Source organism: Phyllobates terribilis, unplaced genomic scaffold (assembly GCF_046119375.1).
Source record: "Phyllobates terribilis strain yellow unplaced genomic scaffold, ASM4611937v1 Scaffold_82__1_contigs__length_6685932, whole genome shotgun sequence".
NCBI classification, from domain to species: domain Eukaryota; kingdom Metazoa; phylum Chordata; class Amphibia; order Anura; family Dendrobatidae; genus Phyllobates; species Phyllobates terribilis.
This window is the reverse complement of record NW_027362842.1, coordinates 2159203-2180450: the sequence shown is the minus strand read 5'-3', so window position 1 is coordinate 2180450 and position 21248 is coordinate 2159203.

The following is a 21248-nucleotide window of genomic DNA, read 5'->3' as shown; positions in this document are numbered from 1 at the left end:
TTCCTTTTGAAGCTCGGTAAGCAAGCTTCAACAGTTACATGTAAATTATTGCAAGCCTGCGTCTAATCACCACCTGCGTCTGCCAGGGAGAAAGATGCTCTCATCTTAATTAGGTTGTAACACTTCTCTTGCCAGTATTCGATTACAAGACTTTACTCATGAGTGTGTTAATTGGGTTTTTGTGCTGAGATTTTACATGGATACAGCTCTTGTACTGACAAATGGTCGATTGCTGCTCTTGTCTTGTGACAAAAGGTGGATAATAGAGGGGTGAGAGGGGCTTCAGGAAAAAGACTTCTTAACATCTATGACAGGGAAAGAGAATATTTTTAATATTTCTCAATATTTCCCTGACAGACTTGTGTCTAGTGTGTGACTGGTGTATATGTTTCATGTGTCTAGTGTGTGATTAGTGTGTATGTGCCGTGTGTCTAGTGTGTGACTGGCCTGTATGTGTCATGTGTCTAGTGTGTGAATGGCGTGTATGTGTCTATTGTGTGACTGGTGTGTATGTATCATGTGTCTAGTGTGTGACTGGTGTGTATGTATCATGTGTCTATTGTGTGACTGGTTTGTATGTGTCATGTGTCTAGTGTGTGACTGGTGTGTATGTGTCTGGTGTGTGAGTGGCGTGTATGTGTCATGTGTCTAGTGTGTGAATGGCGTGTATGTGTCATGTGTCTAGTGTGTGAATGGCGTGTATGTGTCTAGTGTGTGAATGGAGTGTATGTGTCTAGTGTGTGACTGGTATATATGTGTCTAGTGTGTGATGGTGTGTATATTTCATGTGTCTAGTGTGTGATGGTGTGTATGTATCATGTGTCTAGTGTGTGATGGTGTGTATGTATCATGTGTCTAGTGTGTGACTGGTATGTATGTGTCAAGTGTCTAGTGTGCAGGTGGTGTGTATGTGTCATGTGTCTATTGTGTGACTGGTGTGTATGTATCATGTGTCTAGTGTGTGACTGGTGTGTATGTATCATGTGTCTAGTGTGTGACTGGTGTGTAAGCGTCATGTGTCTACTGTGTGACTGGTGTGTATGCATTGTGTGTTGTGTTGATGTGATGCTTTGTGTGTGATGGGTGTATATGTGTCATGTGTCTAGTGTGTGACTGGTGTGTATGTATCATGTGTCTAGTGTGTGACTGGTATGTATGTATCATGTGTCTTATGTGTGGCTGGTGTGTATGTATCATGTGTCTCGTGTGTGATGGTGTGTATGTATGATGTGCCTAGTGTGTGACTGGTGTGTATCTATCATGTGTCTCGTGTGTGATGGTGTGTATGTATGATGTGTCTCGTGTGTGACTGGTGCAAATGTGGCATGTCTCTAGTGTGATGTGACTGGTATGTATGTATCATGTGTCTCGTGTGTGACTGGTGTGTATGTATCATGTGTCCCGTGTGTGATGTTGTGTACGTATCATGTGTCCCGTGTGTGACTGGTGTGTATGCATCATGTGTCCCGTGTGTGACTGGTGTTTATGTATCATGTGTCTAGTAGAGATGAGCGGTGTTCGACTCGAACTGTTCGCCAATCTCAAATTCAAGCTGTTTTTGGCGGTGTTCGAGCCGTTCGGCGAACACGAACGATTTGAGAAAAATTCGGCTGTTCGAGGTTTTGTTCGATAACTGTTCGTGCACCAAAATCATAACTGGATTTTTTCTCAGTGATGATGAAAATTAATGTTAATCCGCAGTTTGAGGTTACGCGGGGCGGGGGGAGGGGCAGGGGATGGATCTCTGCAGGAATAATGAAGATCTCCATTTTTTTTTCTCTTTCCCGCATTTACAGTGGGGAGGTGCAATCTGTCAGCCTATCAGCAGCGCACACATGGAGCAAAGTGCTTTTTTTCACACAAGCAAGGGCATGTGTCATTGGCAGTGTATGTCACATGTCCTTGCCCTATAAGACCCAGCCATTTTCCCCGTCGCCACCATTTTCTCACTGCTGCAGCTGCATGTTAGACGGCACCGCTGTTGCTGTGTGCGCTATACTTTGTTAATTTCAAGCCAATTTTCGCACAAATCTACAGATAGCTTGGGAGTAGGGAAGAGTTGTGATTGCAGTCCTTTTAAGGACTAGGTTACATCATTTCCTACGACTTTTATCAGGCAGGTCTGTGCTCTTAAATAGATAGGTTGTGAGTAAAGACTAATTGTAATTGCAGTCCTTTTCAGGACTAAGTTACATCAGTTCCTATCAGTTTTTGCCAGGCAGGTCTGTGGCAGTGCTGTGCAAGTTTTTATCACAGCATTTGGCTAAATCTAGCAAAGCTAATCCTTTTTGGCCTATTGCAGAGTGTGTTAGTCAGTGGAGTAGCCTATCTGTGTTGCAAGCTACACCACCTGTGTATAGAATACCAATTTTTTTACTGCACTTAGTGAAGTAAAACCTTTTGGGCATAGCATCATTCTATTAGTCCATTTATACTAACCTCCATCAGGTTGCAAATTCAATATAATATTTTTCTGCATCGAGCTCTGAAAAAATATTTGGCCTTCTAGCAGTGTGTGGGACTTTCTCTATTAGTCCATCTATACTGACCTCCATCAGGTTGCAAATTCAATATAATTTTTTTCTGCATCTAGCTCTGAAAAAATATTTCGGCTTCTAGCAGTGCATGGGACTTGGTCTATTAGTCCATCTATACTAACCTCCACCAGGTTGCAAATTCAATACAATATTTTTCTGCATCGAGCTCTGAAAAACTATTTCGGCTGCTAGCAGTGTGTGGGACTTGTTTTATTAGTCCATCTATACTGACCTCCATCAGGTTGCAAATTCAATATAATTTTTATCTGCATCTAGCCCAGCCAATACTTTTGGCCTAATACCACAGTTTGGCCACTCAGCTCTGCTCGGTTCCCATCCATTGTTTTTTGTGCAAACAACTCCAGAGTTGTGAATTAGTTAACCACCAAAATGAGTGGAAAAAGGCCTGCTGCTGGTGGAAAGGGGAATAGGCGTGTTGGGAAGGGGAAAAAAGGTTGTGTCCGTGGGGTAGGTGTTAAAGCAACAGTAACATCTGCAGAAGAAAGACCATCTTCCAGCCAAACTAAAATGTCTACTTCTTTTAGCGGACAATGTGATAAGATCCCTTTCTTACGGCAACGCCAATCGCTACAAATTCCAGATGAGGCAAAAAACAGCAGGTGCTTCAACGTATATCAAGTGCTCCTTTAAGTGGGCTCTCCTCCACCTCACCTTCAACATCACAAATACTCCAGTCCTCAGAGGTGTCACCCCAATCGCATTTGCTTCCTCACAGCTCCCAAGTCTCCAGCTGCCCGTCTGAGTATGGGGTAGAACAGATGGTTGAGTCTGCAGAACTGTTTACTCATACTATAGCCTGGGAATCAGAGGTCGGCTCCAGAGCTTCTGTGAATCCAGACGAGGAAATGATCTGCACTGATGCCAAGAATCTTTATGAGTTGGATCCAGGACCAGACGCAGAAGGTTCTGACCATAATGTAGACCCTCATTCCCAAAATGTAACTCCTGTTGGTGGTGACAATGAGGAAGACGATGATGAGACTCAAATACCTGATTGGAGCGACAACTTTAGTTTTTTGTCAGGGCAGGAACAGGTTGGCTCTGAGGACGACGGGTGTGATAACACACAGGGTGATGATGATGAGGTTGGAGATTCCACTTACTGTCAACCCACAGTCAGCCAAGAGATGAGGTCAGCAGAGGAGGTGGAGGAGGATGCTAGTGACGACGAGGTCAGGTTGCGCCTTCCTGGACAGAAACGTAGTACTGGAAGCACATCAACAATTGCATCCTCAAACACAACTCTGCCTCTGACCACAAGTCGTGGTGGCTCTTCAGGTTGCATGGGTGCTAAGCCTTGCATAGACTGGGCATTTTTTCAGATTGATAAAGATGACCCAACTCGTGTTATCTGTAACATTTGTCAGCAAAAGCTAAGTAGAGGCCAAAAAATACATAGTTTGAGTACTTCATGCATGAACCGGAACATGGACATGAAGCATAAGTTGCAGTGGGAAGCTCACTGTGATACAATGCGGCCTAGCCGGCCGGGCCAACCACCATCTGCCACATCTTGTGCATCCGCGGCCTCTTCATCCTCTGTGACTGGGGGGACAGCAGTCACACCTGTTTTGGGACGCAGACCTGCCACCTGTTTACCCGCAACAGCCAGCGTGATTGGCAGGTCATCATTTTCTTTGGAGGTGGTAACACCAACTGGTGTTGAGCGCTGTCCGACATCGATAGCACTTTGGATCAAGGCAACCTAAAATGTCCGCCTGCATCTTCCTCACAGACCGGCAGTTTGCCGGGGACACCATTATCAACCCCGTCTAAGCACAACAGCCAGCCCTCGGTCCCTCAGATGTGGACAAGTAAAAGACCATTTCCTCCTAGCCATGAGAAAGCTAAGAGGTTGAATTTCACCATCTGCAAGCTCTTGGCTACAGAAATGCTGCCTTTCCGCCTGGTGGACACAGAGGATTTTCGAGACCTTATGTCCGTCGCAGTGCCCCAGTACCAGATGCCCAGTCGGCACGACTTCTCAAAGAAAGGTGTGCCTGCGCTCCACCAGCATGTCGCACACAACATCACCGCTTCTTTGAGAAACTCTATGTGTGACAGGGTGCATTTCACCACAGACACTTGGACGAGTAGGCATGGACAGGGGCGTTACATGTCGCTGACTGGGCACTGGGTAACTATGGTGACAGCAGGACAAGAGGCTGCTGTCCAAGTCTTGCCGTCCCCACAAATTGAGCGTCAATCCTCTTTATCTCAAAGTTCCTCCACTGCTTCTGCCTCCTCAACCTCCTCTCAATCCTCCATCTGCACCCAAAGCCTGTCTGGTCATGCCACAAGCTTTCTAACTGCTCAGGAGGGATCCTGCACACCTCCTTACTATGCTGGCAGTAGGGCTCAACGTCATCAGGCGGTTTTTACTTTAAAATGTCTGGGAAATGTGAGTCACACAGCTGAGGAGTTGTGGTCAGCTCTGGAGAACCAATTTCTTGAATGGTTGTCTCCACTGGACGTGAAACCAGGGAAGGCCGTGAGCGACAATGCTGCAAACCTGGGTGCGGCCCTTCGCCGGGGCAATGTCACACACGTGCCTTGTATGGCTCACGTGTTGAACCTGGTTGTCCAGCAATTTTTAGCCCACTATCCCGGACTAGATGGCCTTCTGCAGAGGGCACGGTCGCTGTGTGCTCACTTCCGCCGTTCGCATCCCGCAGCTCAGCGACTTACATCTCTACAGAAGTCGTTGGGCCTGCCACTTCACCGGCTAAAATGCGATGTGCCTACCCAGTAGAATTCAAGTCTGCACATGTTGCAGCGAATGAGGCAGCACCGACAAGCCCTGGTGCAATAAGTTGTGACGTATAGCCTGGGCCAACGAGATCCAGAGGAGGGGCAAATCACGCTGGAGGAGTGGTCTCAGATCAGGGACCTATGCACCCTTCTGCACAGTTTTGAAATGGCGACGAAGATGTTTAGTGCTGACGATGCCATTATCAGCATGACTATTCCGGTGATTTACATGCTGGAGCACATGTTAAACAGAATTCGGAGTCAGGTGGAGGCACAAGAGGAGGTGGAGAAAGTAGAGGAGGAGGAGTTGTATGCGGAAGGGCTAACATCTGCAAGGTCCAGACGGTCGGCAGCATCAAGGCGGCAGGCATGTGAGGGTGGGGGAGATGGTTTTACCAGGGCGCATGGTAGCAGCCAAACTAGTGAGGAAGGTGACGGAGCCCAGGAAGAAGTGGAGGACGAACTGATGGAAGACTCATCAGATGAGGGAGAACTTGATCACATTTCTGTTGTGCGAGGTTGGGGGGAGAGGACAGAGGAAGGAAGCATGATTGTTACCTCGCCACCAACACAACAGGGACTTGGTGCTCCTGGATGCGCAACACACATGAGTGCCTTCTTGCTGCACTACCTGCAACATGACCCTCGAATTGTGAGAATAAGAAATAATCCTGACTACTGGGTTGCCACACTCTTAGATCCCCGGTACAAAAGTAAATTTGCAGAAATAATTCCTGCCATAGAAAGGGATGCACGCATGCAGGAGTATCAGCAGAGACTGTTGCAGAATCTTACATGTGTTTTTCCACAAAACACCAGTGGTGTACGTATTGAATCTCACAGTTCCAACTTGCCAACTGTGGGACCGTCGAGTGTTCAGCACTCAAACCGTAACAGAAACACAGTATCTGCTGGTAACATCAATTTTGCGGAATCATTTCACCACTTTTTTAGCCCATCCTTTGCAAGGCCACAGGAGACAAGAAGTCTGACACATAGTCAACGCCTAGAGACGATGGTACAGGAGTATCCCCAAGTAAACATTGAAGCAATGACTGTGTCACTGGACCCTTGCTGTTTTTGGGCTTCAAATTTGGATAACTGGCCGGAGCTCGCCACTTACGCCTTGGAGATCTTGTCATGCCCCGCAGCCAGCATTCTGTCTGAATGTGTATTCAGCGCTGCTGGTGGTGTGCTGACAGATAAGCGCACGCGGCTCTCCACTGATAATGTAGACAGACTCACGTTCATAAAGATGAACAAATCATGGATCCGAAATGACTTTTCTACCCCTGTGTCATCCTGGGGAGAGTAAAAGCTTGATGATTGGTTAAAATCACCTCACCAACCATTTTAAGCTTTCAAATTACTAATCATGTTTATCTGTATCTTGGCTGGAAAATTATTGGGCTTTGTAGCAGTTTGCAGTACTGATTCTATTAGGCCATCTATACTAAGCTCCACCAGATTTAAAATTACTAATAATTTTTAGCTGCATCTAGCCCGGAAAATAATTTTGGGGCTCCTAGATGCGTAAGACACATAAGTGCCTTCTTGCTGCACTACCTGCAACATGACCCTCAGATTGTCAGAATTCGAAGTAATCCTGACTACTGGGTTGCCACACTCTTAGATCCCCCACACTCTTCGATCAACATTTTCATTTTAATAAAGAACAAAAAATGGTCATTTTTGAAATTATAAGCATTAGCAGGTTATTAGAAACTGAAATCAAACAGTTTTCAACTCAAAACTTTATTCTAGGTGATGTTACATTTGCACATAGGACCCCTTGTTCGAAATGAGCTTCTGAACTCTCTCGTCCATTGAATTTGTCAGGTTTTGGATGGTTTCTGCTTCAATTGTTTTGCATGAGGACAGAATACCCTTCCAGAGCTGTTGCTTAGATGTGAACTGCCTCCCGCCATCATAGACACTCCTTTTGATGATGCTCCAGAGGTTCTGAATGGGGTAGAGGTCAGGGGAGCATGGGGGTCACACCATAAGTTTGTCCCCTTTTATGCCCATATCAGCCAGAGATGCAGATGTGTTATGTGCAGCATGAGACAGTGCATTATCATGCATGAAAATGATCTTGCTGTGGAATACATGGTTCTTCTTCTTGAACCATGGCAGGAAGTGCTGTTTGAGAAACTCCACATACATTATGGAGTTCATCTTTACCCCTTCAGGGATCCAAAAGGGGCCGACAATCTCTCTCCCCATGATTCCAGCCCAAAACATTACTCCACCTCCTCCTTGCTGGCGCTGTAGCCGTGTTTGCGCGGGGTGTCCATCAACCAGCCATCCTCCACTCCATCCACCTGGACCATCAAGCGTTGCACGGCACTCATCCGTGAACAAAACAGTTTTGAAGTCAGTCTTCATGTATTATTTGGCCCACTGGAGCCGTTTCTGCTTGTGTGCAGTGGATAGAGGAGGTCGACAGGAAGGCATACGCACAGCTGCAAACCTCTGAAGGACCCTGCATCTTGTTGTTCGGGGGACGTTGGAGGCACCAGCAGCTTCAAAAACTTGTCTGCTGCTATGACAAGGCTTTTTTGCCGCTGCTCTTTTAACCTGACGTAATTGCCTGTAGGAAAGAGTCCTCAATTTGCCCTTATCAGCACGCACACGTGTGTACTGTGAATCAGCTACATACTTCTTGATTGCTAAGACACTTCATCCTGATCATCGCACAATGTTGATTGTAGTCATGCCTTGACCTAAACACTCCACAATTTGTTGCTTCTCAGCAGCCGACACATCCTTTTTCTTTCCCATTTTGGCAGAAAATGTAGGCTGCTTAGTAATGTGGGACAGCCTTCTTATGTAGACTTGCCTTTCATTGGACACACCTGCCAAACTAATTAGCACAGGTGTCTGCAATTGCTTACAGTGATATAAAGAGCCCTGACACACATCACCATCAATGAGTTTAACTGACAAACAAACAAATTCTTCCCTTATCACTCCTAAACACTTTTTGCATACTAATTTGGAACACAGTGTACATGTGCTTTTCCACAAAACACCAGTGGTTCACGTAGTGAATCCTACAGTTCTAACTTGCCAGCAGTGGTCTGTATGAAGTTGTTCAATAAAGGGCCCCAAATTAAGATAACATAGATGGGAGAGGTCTCTATGAATAGGAATTCCTAAGTGTTTGATACCCTGTGAGGGCCAGGCAAAGGGAAAGTTGGACTGGATGGAATCCTCTATGGATTTGGGAAGGGAGACATCGAGGGCCCCAAACTTCACTGCATTGATTTTAAAATTTGACCATGTAACAAAGTGATCTATTTTAGCCATAACAGCAGGGATGAATATATGTGATTGAGTGATATATACTAGGACATCATCAGCAAATAGAGAGCACTTGTACTCGGTGTCTTCCACCTCAATCCACCTAATATTGGGGTTATGGCGAATTGATGAGAGCAGGTGCTCCGTCACTAGGATGTATAAGAGAGGGAACAGAGGACATCCCTGCCTTGTCCCATTGGTGATTATGAAAGGTGATGAAAATGTTCTGATGCGCCCTCAGGGCCTTGGGACACCCGGAGCCGAACCCTTTTTGGTGGATGCTGGTGGTTGTAGTCTCCGTGGTGGCGACCCGGTTCCGTGGCTCAGGGCGGTCAAACCAGTGGCGGAACTATTTATGTGGTTTTGATGTTTAAATGTCCGACTACGCCACCCATAGATTGCGGTCCGAGTGAACCACAGCTGCAGGTCAGACCGCTGAGGCTGGTGTTGTGGGTGCAGCAGAGCGTAGTATAACTCCCCATTGGGGGAGGATTATAGCCTCAAGGCAGTGTATGCGGAGGATGGGGGTGATGGTGCAGGGCAGCAGCCGTAACGACACAGAGTCAGTGATGCAGTCCAGGGCCTTTACTCACAGTTCTTATTATCCAGACCACTTCTGCAGGTAACGGCTGCCCACGTCGTACTGTGATCACCAGGTGAGGGGCTCAGACAACTCCCAGATAACTTTGGAGCTCTTCACAGGACCCCCTTTGTGTGTCCTTTGTCTGGCCTTTCTTACCAACGCTTCTGTCCGGCTGCCTCGGGCCTCCTCTTGGTAAACTTGGCGCCAGTTTCCCTGACCCTATGTGGTGCCTTCCTAGCGGGTGTAGCGAGGGGCTGCGCCGCATAAAATGTCACAGCCTCCGGTTTCTAGCTGAGGGTCGTTTCCCGCCTCCACTAGTTTCGGGGACCGGTCTCCCCCTTTGGCCTGACCCCTCCACGTAGGTGGATTCGGGCGTGCGGTGGTGTCTCGCCCGTCCGCACCCCTGGGATCCCTTCGTTCCTCATTCCTGGAGCCTTCTCCACTCCTCTTCCTTCCTTCTCCCTCTTCCAGGCCTGGGCCTCTGTTACAAGGCCCGCCTCCGGAGCAGAGCTCATGCAGAGCCCCTGCTCCCTGTCACTTCTGCTCAGACTTCTCTGCACTGAGCTAAGATGGTGCCCACCTTTTATACTCCCTTCTCAATGCACCCAGGAACTGCTTCCTCCCTGCTCCTGCACTACAGGGTTCCCCTTCCTCAGTGTTCCCTCCCCCCACTCCAGCCAGGGACAGGGACTGTCGTGCCCATCTCAGGGGCATATTGGTCGCCCTGCCCCACGGCAATGTGGTGTAATTCATACAGGTGTCGGGGTCCTGATCCACACTCCATCCTTACCTGAGAGTGAGATATCACACCTCTGGGTGAGGTGCAATACCTCTGTAGCGACTGAGCCCTCAGGGTGCTACAGTTTCATTTATCTTCAGCCTAGGTGACCTATTGCGATACAGGGCTGTGATTTTGGCTATAAAAGGGTCCCATAGACCCCTACCCCAAGCTTTTTAAGAGAATAATATATGGCGTGCCAGGAGACTCTATGGAATGCTTTCTCAGCATCCAATGAGAGTATCTAATTACAAATTTTTAACTGCATCTAGCCCAGGAAATACTTTGTGCCTAGTAGCAGTGTCTGCTAGTCAGCAGATTATCCCAGCTGTTAAGCAAGCTACACCACCTGTAGTTTGGACACTTAATTTTTTCAAAGGAAATGCTTTGGAACCCCGGGATACTCAGTGAAGAGCATCGGGAGGCACCCCAAGGCAAAGGGGCTGGGACTGGCGGTAGGACGCCTTGCGGTGGACCACCAAGCTCGATCCTTTTAAAAGCTTTTTAACTACAGCAGCTTTAGTGGACGCTACTGGAGCTGGAATTACGTGGCTGCTGGCATGAGACTTGCCCTCCAGTAGATCCTTGTAAAAGGATTTAAAGTGTATTCATTCAAATTAGAGAGACAATTTAAATTAAAAAGCTTAGACCTGCCTCCACCAAAGGGGGGCTCGCTCGACCCACCAGCAGACAGGCACCAGTATTGGGAGAGGGGGGCTGGCCGTCAGGGTCCACCGCGGCTCTGGCACAAACCCCGCGACACGGTGGCACGGGCAGGAACGGACTGGCCGTGTCGGCTTCTCACTTTTTGGATTTTAGAAGGGCATGACATGCCTATATCTGTGTCTCCCCCTCCTTTTACTCCTCCACCTCTTTTCTTTTCGCATGACTATATGTACTTGTCACTTTTCCATGTGTTAGTTATGTCTTCTGAGCAGTTTGTCAGCTTTTGGACACCTTTGAAGGTGTTTTCTATGTGTTTCTATGTGTTTTTGTTTGCATGCCAATTGTTTTAACGGTGTTCGAAGGTGTTTGACGAACAGTTCGGCGAACACAAGGGTATTCGACGAACCGAACCGAACTCAAACACTACGGGGGTGGCTCAACACTAGTGTCTAGTGTGTGATGGTGTGTATGCATCATGTGTGTCGTGTGTGACTGGTGTGTATTAGTGTTGAGCGAGCATGTGCGACACTGCTCGTTACTCGCCCGAGCATCACGCTACTCGGGATGTTCGGCGAGCACCGAGCATTTCCGGGTTATTCGGGCGGGAGCTCGGGTCTCCGCCCTTCATGTTTGGCGCTATTTACAGAGACAATGAACATGCAGGGATTGCCAGCCAGTCGCTGTAATGCTGCAGCCATGTTGGTTGTGGGCATTACATTGATTGGCTGGCCGCACAGCGTCGCCTCGAGTATTTAAAACTGGGCGCCTCCATCTTGGACACAGACGGCTGGGATCAGACAGTGTAGGGACAGCGCTGCTGATTTAGGGAGAGATATATCCTGCAAAATAGTTAGTGTAGGGTCAGTAAAGGCTTCCAGATCAAACAAACAGTCCTTCTCAGGACTAATATCCATCCCAGATATCAGGCAGGCAGGCAGGCAGGCTGTATAGGAGACGCAGTTGTTATACCAGCAAACGCTGCATTACAGTCCTGTGTGCTCCTGTAGCTGAAATTGCTAGACTTAGCTCCAGGTCTCGGGGGCCAGAAAAAATCCTTTTTTTTTTCATCTAAATCCTCTTTTTTTTTCCTCCTTCACACTGTACAAATACCCGTCTTATTAACCCTTTGCTCCCCCCCCCCAAAAAAAAAGCGTGTCTTTGACAGTTCAGGCACAAATATATCTGTTGAAAATAGTCTGGTGTAGGCCAGAGAAACAGAAGTGTGGTTTTGCAGTTCCACGGTTAAAACCTCTGTATTATCCAGTTTTGTGCCATTTGTATCTAAAAAAAAACAGTTTGAGTGTGTCGCTCACTGTTCAGCCGCAAATATATATATTTAAAAAAGTCTGGTACACACCAGTATAACTGTGGTTTTGCCGTTCCACGGTAAAAAATCTCTATTATCCTGCTTTTGTTATTTTTTCCATAAAGAAAAACAGTAATAGTTTCTCCCTGATTGTTCAGATTGTTTAAAAGAGTCAGTTGTAGGCCAGAGAAATAGAACTGTGGTTTTCCTCTTCCACGGTTCTAATCTCCTTTTTATTACCCTTTTTCCATTGATAGTGCGAGTGTAAGATATTTTACTTCCTTTACAATGGGCAAGGCGCGTGGCAAGGAACGTGGAACTGGACGTTCTGGTGATGGTTCGCAGAGGACGGGGCCGTGGCCAAGGTGAAAATGTGCCACAACCAACAGCCACATCTTCTCACTCCCACTTCTTGACTGAATTACTAGGGAAGCACAGAACAACACCAGTATTGCGAACTGATCAGTGTGAACAGGTTATCAATTGGATAGCAGATAATACTTCCAGTTACCTGGGCACCACCACCTCCGGTCTGTCTTCCACACGGTCAAATCTTAGTAGCCGTGAGTCTCGACCGCATACTTCTCCTCACCCTGATGCTCCTTCCTCCCACCATGCCGAGTGTCGTCAGACAGCAATTGATCCCACACTTGGACACTCTGAAGAGCTGTTCACTGGTCCATTTCCAGATTTGTGCCCCTCGCCTGATACACTTGAAGTGGTGGAAGAGGAGATCCCATGTAGCGATGCCCAAATATTTGAACAGCCACGGCCACAGGAAGTCGACGCTGGCAATTTGTCAGAAGAGGTGGACGATGACGAGACACAATTGCCACGAAGTGAGGAGGAGCATCGTGGTGCGCAAGTGGAAGAGGAGGAGGTGGTGGATGATCTAGTAACTGACCCAACGTGGCAGGAGGACACGCAGAGCAAGGCCAGCAGCACACAGGGGGAGGGAGGCAGAGTACCCCAACAGGCAGGAAGAAGCAGTGTGGTGGCCGCACACAGAAGGCAGGCAACGGAATGAATTACCTATATGATGGACTACTTGCTAGAGATGGGGTGCACCTTACCAAGACTGGAAAACGTGTATTTGGAAGTCGCTTGCTACACTCATCAGAAGAGCTTTAAACTAGAACAATGTGGGAAGGGAAACAAAAAGCCAGAAAAAGCCATACAGCTGACAAATACTATTGAGATCTCTGCTACTGGAAGTGGAAAGGAAGAACAAAGACAAAACAATTTAATCAATAAAAATATGGGAGAAAGAGAAACCAATCACAAACTACAATGTTTTTATACAAATGCACAAAGCATGGGCAACAAACAAGGAGAATTGGATCTACTAATGCAGTAAAAGGAATATGATGTCATTGGAATCACTGAAACTTGGTGGGACGATACACATGATTGGAATACAAGGCTAAAAGGATACAACTTATCTGCAAGAAACAGACGTGATAAACGAGGAGGAGGTGTCGCATTGTATGTTAGAAAAGCGAATATCTGCAAAGAGATCGAAGCTTCAGAGACTGGGAGTTCTGTGGGAACTGTTTGGGTAAGAATTCAAGGAGTTAACAACGGAAAGGACACCATTGTAGGCATTTACTACAGGCCACCTGGGCAAGCTGAAGATATGGATGAACTCTTTATGTATCAAATGACCAAGTTCTCCAAAAAATATGACGTAGTGGTCATGGGAGATTTGTACTATCCAGACATTTGTTGGGAATCTCTCTCAAGTAAAACTAACAGGTAAAGCAAATTCTTATCCTCTCTTGCTGACAACTTTATCTTCCAAAAGGTAGGGGAGAAAACAAGGGGAACTGCTACTTTGGATCTAATCCTTATAAACAGGGAGGAAATGGTCGAGGAGGTAAAAGTGGCTGGAACCTTAGGAGGCAGCGATCATGCTATTATAGAATTGTGGATAACTAGAGGAGGAAGACATGCGAAAACTCAAACTTCAAGGTTAGAATTCAGAAAGGCAGATTTTAAGCGACTCAGAAAGAGAATAGGAGGAATCCAATGGCTGGATGTCCTTAAGGACAAAAAAGTCCAGGAAGCATGGGAAATTTTTAAAAATGAGATTCTCAAAGCACAATCGTTAACAATACCGAAAAGTAGGAAGAATGGGAAGCATTTAAGGAAACCAGGATGGATGAACACAGAACTTAAACACATGCTAAAAAGAAAGAAAGAAATGTTTATCAAATGGAAAGAGGGAGGCATATCTAAAGAAGATTATAATGCAGTCTGCAGATCCTGCAGGGCACGTATCAGGTTAGCTAAAGCTGACAATGAATTAAGGCTTGCAAGAGATGTCAAAAGCAATAAAAAAGGATTTTGGGGGTATGTCAAAAGTAAAAGAAAAGTCAAAGATGCTATAGGATTTTTACAGGATGAAAATGGTGAAATGGTAAGAAAGAATGTTGAGAAGGCCGAACTTTTTAATTCCTATTTTGCAACTGTTTTCTCTCAGAAAGAAAATGTAATATCAACTGATCTTCACTGTCCTATTAAAGGAATAGAAAAATCCAAGTTATCTGTAAACAGAGAGATTGTGAGGGAATATTTAGCTAACATAAATGAGTTCAAGTCTCCAGGTCCAGATGAATTACACTCCAGAGTACTGAAGGAGATCGTAGAAGAAATTTTAGAACCACTCTCCATAATCTTTGAAAATTCTTGGAGAACAGAAGAAGTCCCAGAAGACTGGAGAAGAGCAAATGTTGTTCCTATCTTCAAAAAGGGTAAGAAATTGGACCCAGGGAACTATAGGCCGGTGAGTCTGACTTCTATACCAGGAAAGATCTTTGAACAAATTATTAAACAACATGTATGTAAGTACCTGGATAAGAATGAAGTGATTAACCAGAGTCAGCATGGGTTTGTAGCTAACAAGTTATGTCAGACTAACTTAATTTCCTTCTATGATAGAATCACTGACTGGGTGGATCAGGGAAATGCTGTAGATATAGTATATCTTGACCTCAGCAAAGCATTTGACAAAGTATCTCACATTATCCTTATTGAAAAAATTACCAAGTATGGAATGGACAAGGCAACTGTTAGGTGGATTTATAACTGGCTTAGTCATCGGACTCAAAGAGTCGTTGTAAATGGCTTCACATCCAGTTGGATGAATGTCTCAAGTGGGGTACCACAGGGCTCTGTCCTGGGACCTGTATTGTTCAACATCTTTATCAATGTTTTAGATTCAGGAATTGAGGGTAAACTGATTAAATTTTCTGATGACACAAAGCTAGGAGGGATAGCTAATACTTGAGAAGAGAAAGAGAGGATTCAAAAAGACCTAAATAAACTGGAGCAGTGGGCTTAGTTAATTAATCCAGGGATTTAATCTGACGGCCAGATTGGTGTCGGGAAGTGAATTTTTCCTCAGTGATGTAAATTGGCCTATACCGCATAGGGTTTTTTTGCCTTCCCCTGGAACAACGCTGCGGAAAAGCTGCAGTGCACAAGAAATAGGCTGAACTGGATGGACGCTTGTCTTTTTTCGGCCTTTTAAACTATGTAACTATGTAACAGAATGTTTTTTAAAAGGGAAAAATGCAAAGTACTACATCTGGGCAATAAAAATGAAAAAAGCATATACAAAATGGGAGGAATAGAGCTAAGCAACAGTACATGTGAAAAAGACTTAGGTATACTAATAGATCACAGATTGAACATGAGTCAACAGTGTGATGCAGCAGCAAAAAAGGCAAATACAATTCTGGGATGTATTAACAGAAGCATACAGTCTAGATCACGTGAAGTCATTATCGCACTTTTCTCCTCTTTGGTCAGACCTCATCTGGAATACTGCGCCCAGTTTTGGGCACCACATTTAAAAAAAGACATCGACAAACTGGAGCAAGTTCAGAGAAGAGCGACCAGAATGGTGACCGGTCTGCAAACCATGTCCTATGAGGAACAGTTACATGATTTGGGAATGTTTAGCTTGCAAAAAGAAGACTGAGAGGAGACTTAATAGCTGTCTACAAATATCTTAAGGGCTGTCACATTGTAGAAGGATCATCTTTATTCTCATTTGCACAAGGAAAGACTAGAAGCAATGGGATGATACTGAATGGGAGGAGACACAGATTAGATATTAGAAAAAACTTTTTGACAGTTAGGGAGATCAATGAGTGGAACAGGCTGCCACGAGAGGTGGTGAGTTCCCCTTCAATGGACGTCTTCACACAGAGGCTGGACAGATATCTATCTGAGATGATTTAGTGAATCCTGCTTTGAGCAGGGGGTTAGACCAGGTGACCCAGGAGGTCCCCTCCAACTTTACTATTCTATGATTCTATGTTTCTATGATTCTATGAACAGTTCCCTGTAACACCAACACGAGGGACATTGCCAGTACAACCTGTAGGTCTTCCAGAGTTTGGAATTTTTTTAAAGACTCTGCTGATAACCCCAAAAAGGCCATTTGTACCACCTGCCATGCCAGCATCAGCAGGGGTGACAAAACTACAAGCTTGACCACCACCAGCATGATCAGGCACATGGCAGCAAAGCACCGGACGTTGTGGGGCGAACCCCAGGGTCCACGACCAGTGTCAGCGGGTGTCACCACTGCTTCTTCTGCTGTTGTGCGTGCAATAGAACCCCCTATTGTGTGTGCAAGGCATTCCCCTGTCCATACTGCATGCAAAGATGCCCCCTCCTCTCAGTCTTCACTTGTTATGGCAGTTTCTCAAGAAACAGCATCAATGTCCATGTCCACGTCCCACCGCAGCGTTCAATTGTCCATATCCCAGACCTTTGAACGAAAGCGCAAATTCGCAGCTAATGCCCCACAGGCGACAGTCCTAAATTTGCACATTTGACGACTGCTTGCGTTGGAAATGCAGCCTTTTAGGCTGGTGGAGACGGAATCCTTCCACAACCTTATGCCGGTGGCCATCCCTCAGTACTCGGTCCCCAGCCGACACTATTTTGCCCGGTGTGCCATCCCCGCACTACACAAGCACGTGTCCCAAAACATCTGCCATGCCCTCAACAACGCAGTTACTGGGAGAGTCCAACTGACAACGGACACGTGGACAAATGCTTGTGGCCAGGGACGGTACATCTCCCTGACTGCACACTGGGTAAACATATTGGAAGCCGGGACCCAGTCTGACCTTGGGATGGAACAAATCCTCCCCACACCGAGGATTGCGGGCCCTATGTCAGTCAGAGTTGCCCCCACAGTGTACAGCTTCTGCGCATCATCCTCCTCCTCCTCATGTTCAGCCTCCATCTCAGATATCACCACATCAGTTACAAGCTGGAAGCACTGTAGTACTGCCTCCGCCAAGCGGCAACAGGCTGTGCTGAAACTCATAAGCTTAGGTGAGAAACCTCACACTGCTTGTGAGTTGTGGACAGCTGTGAAATAGCAGGCAGATCTGTGGCTGAGACCGCTGAACCTACATCTAGGCATGGTCGTGTGTGACAATGGCCATAACCTGGTGGCGGCTCTGAGGTGAGGCGAGATCACACACGTACCATGCCTGTCTCATGTGCTTAACCTCGTGGTTCAGCGGTTTCTTAAATCGTACCCCGAGTTGCCAGATCTGCTCGTCAAAGTACGCCGCCTGTCAGCTCATTTTCGCAAGTCGGCTACAGCTTCCGCCGCCCTTGCTGTGTTGCAGCAGTGTTTGCAGTTTCGGTCACACCGAATGGTGTGTGATGTCCCCACACGTTGGAACTGTACCCTCCACATGTTGCAAAGGATTTGTGAGCAGAAGAGAGCAGTTGTGGAGTCCCACCTGCAACAAGGTCGTCGATATTCAGATCAGACTCCACACATAAGACTTCAAGAGTGGACCTGGATGTCTGACATATGTACCATCTTGACATACTTTGAGGAGTCCATCATTAGCGTCAGCATTCCACTTGTCTGTCTATTGCAACGATCTCTGTAGAGAATTAAAGAGGAGGCATTGCAGCCAGAGTATGATGAGTTGGATCAAGAAGCTGTAGTGGTCGATTACACAGAGCCCAGCCTCATCTCATCCCAACGTGCGTTGGGGGACAATGAGGGAGAGGAGGCGGAGGAGGAGGAGGAAGAACAAGAGCTTGTATCATGCGCTGTAGACGGTAGTACCTGTACAACTATCATACCGTCGGTTCAGTTTGGGTGGCCTGAGGACAGGGGGAAGGAGGAGGAGGAGATCATGGTCAGTCGTCATCTTGGTGAGGACACGGAAGTCTTGCCCATTACCAGTCTGGCACGCATGGCTTACTTTATGTTACGCTGCCTTTACCGTGACCCCCGCGTTGTCAAAATGTTGGGTGACAGTCATTACTGGTTGGTGACACTTTTAGACCCCCGCTACAAGGAGAACTTTCACTCTCTTATTCCTGAGGTGGGGAGGTCTACAAAAATGGGGCAGTACTAGAAGGCCCTTGCTGCAGAACTGTTAAAAAAATTCCCATCTGAACACGCTAGCGGCAGAGGTCACAGTTCGTTGCCCAACCAAAGCGTACATGCGAGAGAGACGCAACTCCAATCCAGCAGAGGCAGGGGAACACTTTCAATGTTCTGGGACAGTTTTCCCTTTGGACAGACCCTGAGGCGCGGGGTACTCTTACAAGGAGTGGAAAGTTTCAAAAGATGGTGAGGGAGTACCTTGCCAATCGTACCAGCGTCCTCCGTGATTCCTCTGTGCCTTTTAATTAATGGGTATCCAAGCTGGACATTTGGAATGAACTCGCTCTGTACGCCTTGGAGGTTCTGGCCTGCCCTGCCACTAGCGTGTTATCGGAGCGTGTTTTTAGTGCCGCTGGGGAAATTATAACTGATAATCGCACTCACCTGTCAACTGAAAATGCTGACAAGCTGACCCTTATCAAAATGAACAAGGGCTGGATTGGGCCAGACTACTCATCACCACCAAATGACAGCAGAGTAACATAAAGTCAAATCCACTGTGTTATTTCGGGAGGTGTATTCACATGCACAGCTTCACACCCACACATGGGTATACGCTTCCTCATTTCGACTGTTTTATGTTCTTCTCCTTATCCTCAGCCTTCACCACCACTATACCACCTGGGTGACCGTGGTCCGTGTTGCCATTATTGCAAGTTCCTCCGTCCTTATTTTTGTCAGCTTTTGCTTGGAAGGCATAAGCAAAGAGTGTGGGAGACCCACTCCCCAATAATGGGAATAATATTTTTAAGATGCTGTACTGTATGGCTCTTGTAAGGGCATTAAAACCATCTTGTTAAGTTACCGCGAGCTCCACCACTTTTCCAAGGGGCATTAAAAACATCTTGTTAAGCTACTGTGGCCTCCACGTCTCTTCCGAGGGGCATTAAAACCGTCTTGATAAGCTACTGGGACCTTCACGTCTCTTCCGAGGGGCATTAAAACCATCTTGTTAAGCTGCTGTGACCTCCACGTCTCTTCCGAGGGGCATTGAAAGCATCTTGATAAGCTACTGTGTCCTCCACCACTTTTCCAAGGGGCATTAAAACTGTCTTGTTAAGCTACTGTGACCTCCACCACTTTTCCAAGGGGCATTAACCCTAGAACGCATACCTGGGGCCTCGCAGGCCCGCCCTGTTAATTGTTTTCTATTTTCTGCAAGATTTTTTTAGTTAGAATTTTGAAACTCTAGGTATTCCTCAGGTATATAGTTGTTTGTCATTTCCAGTTGGTCATTTATTTATTATTTGCACACGGGCCTAAAAGACCCCAGGTATGTGAAAGTGTAGATTTTTATGGTCTTGCGTTCCAGGGTTAAAACCGTCTTGTTAAGCTACTGGGACCTCCACGTCTCATCCGAGGGCCATTAAAACCGTGTTGCTAAGCTACTGTGACCTCCACGTCTCTTACGATGGGCATTAAAACCATCTTGTTTAGCTACTGTGACCTCCACGTCTCTTCCGAGGGGCATTAAAACCGTCTTGTTAAGCTACTATGACCTCCACCACTTTTCCAAGGGGCATTAAAACCGTCTTGTTAAGCAACTGCAACCTCCACCACTTTTCCAAGGGGCATTAAAACCGTCTTGTTAAGCAACTGCAACCTCCACCACTTTTCCAAGGGGCATTAAAACCGTCTTGTTAAGTTACTGTGACTTCCACGTCTATTCCAAGGGGCATTAAAACCGTCTTGTTAAGCTACTGGGACCTCCACGTCTCTTTCGATGGGCATTAAAACCGTCTTGCTAAGTTACTGTGACCTCCACGTCTCTTCCGAGGGGCATTAAAACCGTCTTGTTAAGCTACTGTGACCTCCACCACTTTTCCAAGGGGCATTAAAACCGTCATGCTAAGCTACTGTGACCTCCACGTCTCTTCCGAGGGGCATTAAATCCGTCTTTTTAAGCTACTGTGACCTCCACCGCTTTTCCAAGGGGCATTAAAACCGTCTTGTTAAGATACTGTGACCGCCACCACTTTTCCAAGGGGCATTAAAACCGTCTTGTTAAGTTACTGTGACCTCCACGTCTCTTCCGAGGGGCATTAAAACCATCTTGTTAAGCTACTGGGACCTCCACGTCTCTTCTGAGGGGCATTCAAAATGTCTTGTTAAGCTACTGTGACCTCCACGTCTCTTCCGAGGGGCACTAAAACCGTCTTGTTAAGCTACTGTGACCTCCACCACTTTTCCAAGGGGCATTAAAACCATCTTGTTAAGCTACTGTGACCTCCACGTCTCTTCCGAGGGGCATTAAAACCGTCTTGTTAAGCAAATGTGACCTTCACCACTTTTCAAAGGGGCATTAAAACCGTCTTGATAAGCTACTGGGACCTCCACGTCTCTTCCAAGGGGCATTAAAAGCGTCTTGTTAAACCACTCTGAACTCCACAGCTCTACCAAGGGGCTTTGAAATGTTGTTTTTAATAAACTCTAACCTCCACGACTCTTTGAATGGGCATTGCATTTCCTCCTAATTTTTGGCAGCTTTTGCTTGGACGGCATAAGCAAAGACTATGGGAGACCCACTCCCCAATAATGGGAATAATGTTTGTAATATGCTGTACTGCATGGCTCTTGTAAGGGGCATTGCAAGTTCCTCCATTCTAATATTTGGCAGCTGTTACTTGGAAGGCATAAGCAAAGACTATGGGAGCCCCACTCCCCAATAATGGGAAAAATGTTTGTAATATGCTGTACTGCATGGCTCTTGTAAGGGGCATTGCAAGTTCCTTGGGCCTAATTTTTGGCAGCTTTTGCTTGGAAGACATAAGCAAAGACTATGGGAGACCCACTCCCCAATAATGGGAATAATGTTTTTAAGATACTGTACTGTATGGCTCTTGAAAAGGGCATTAAAA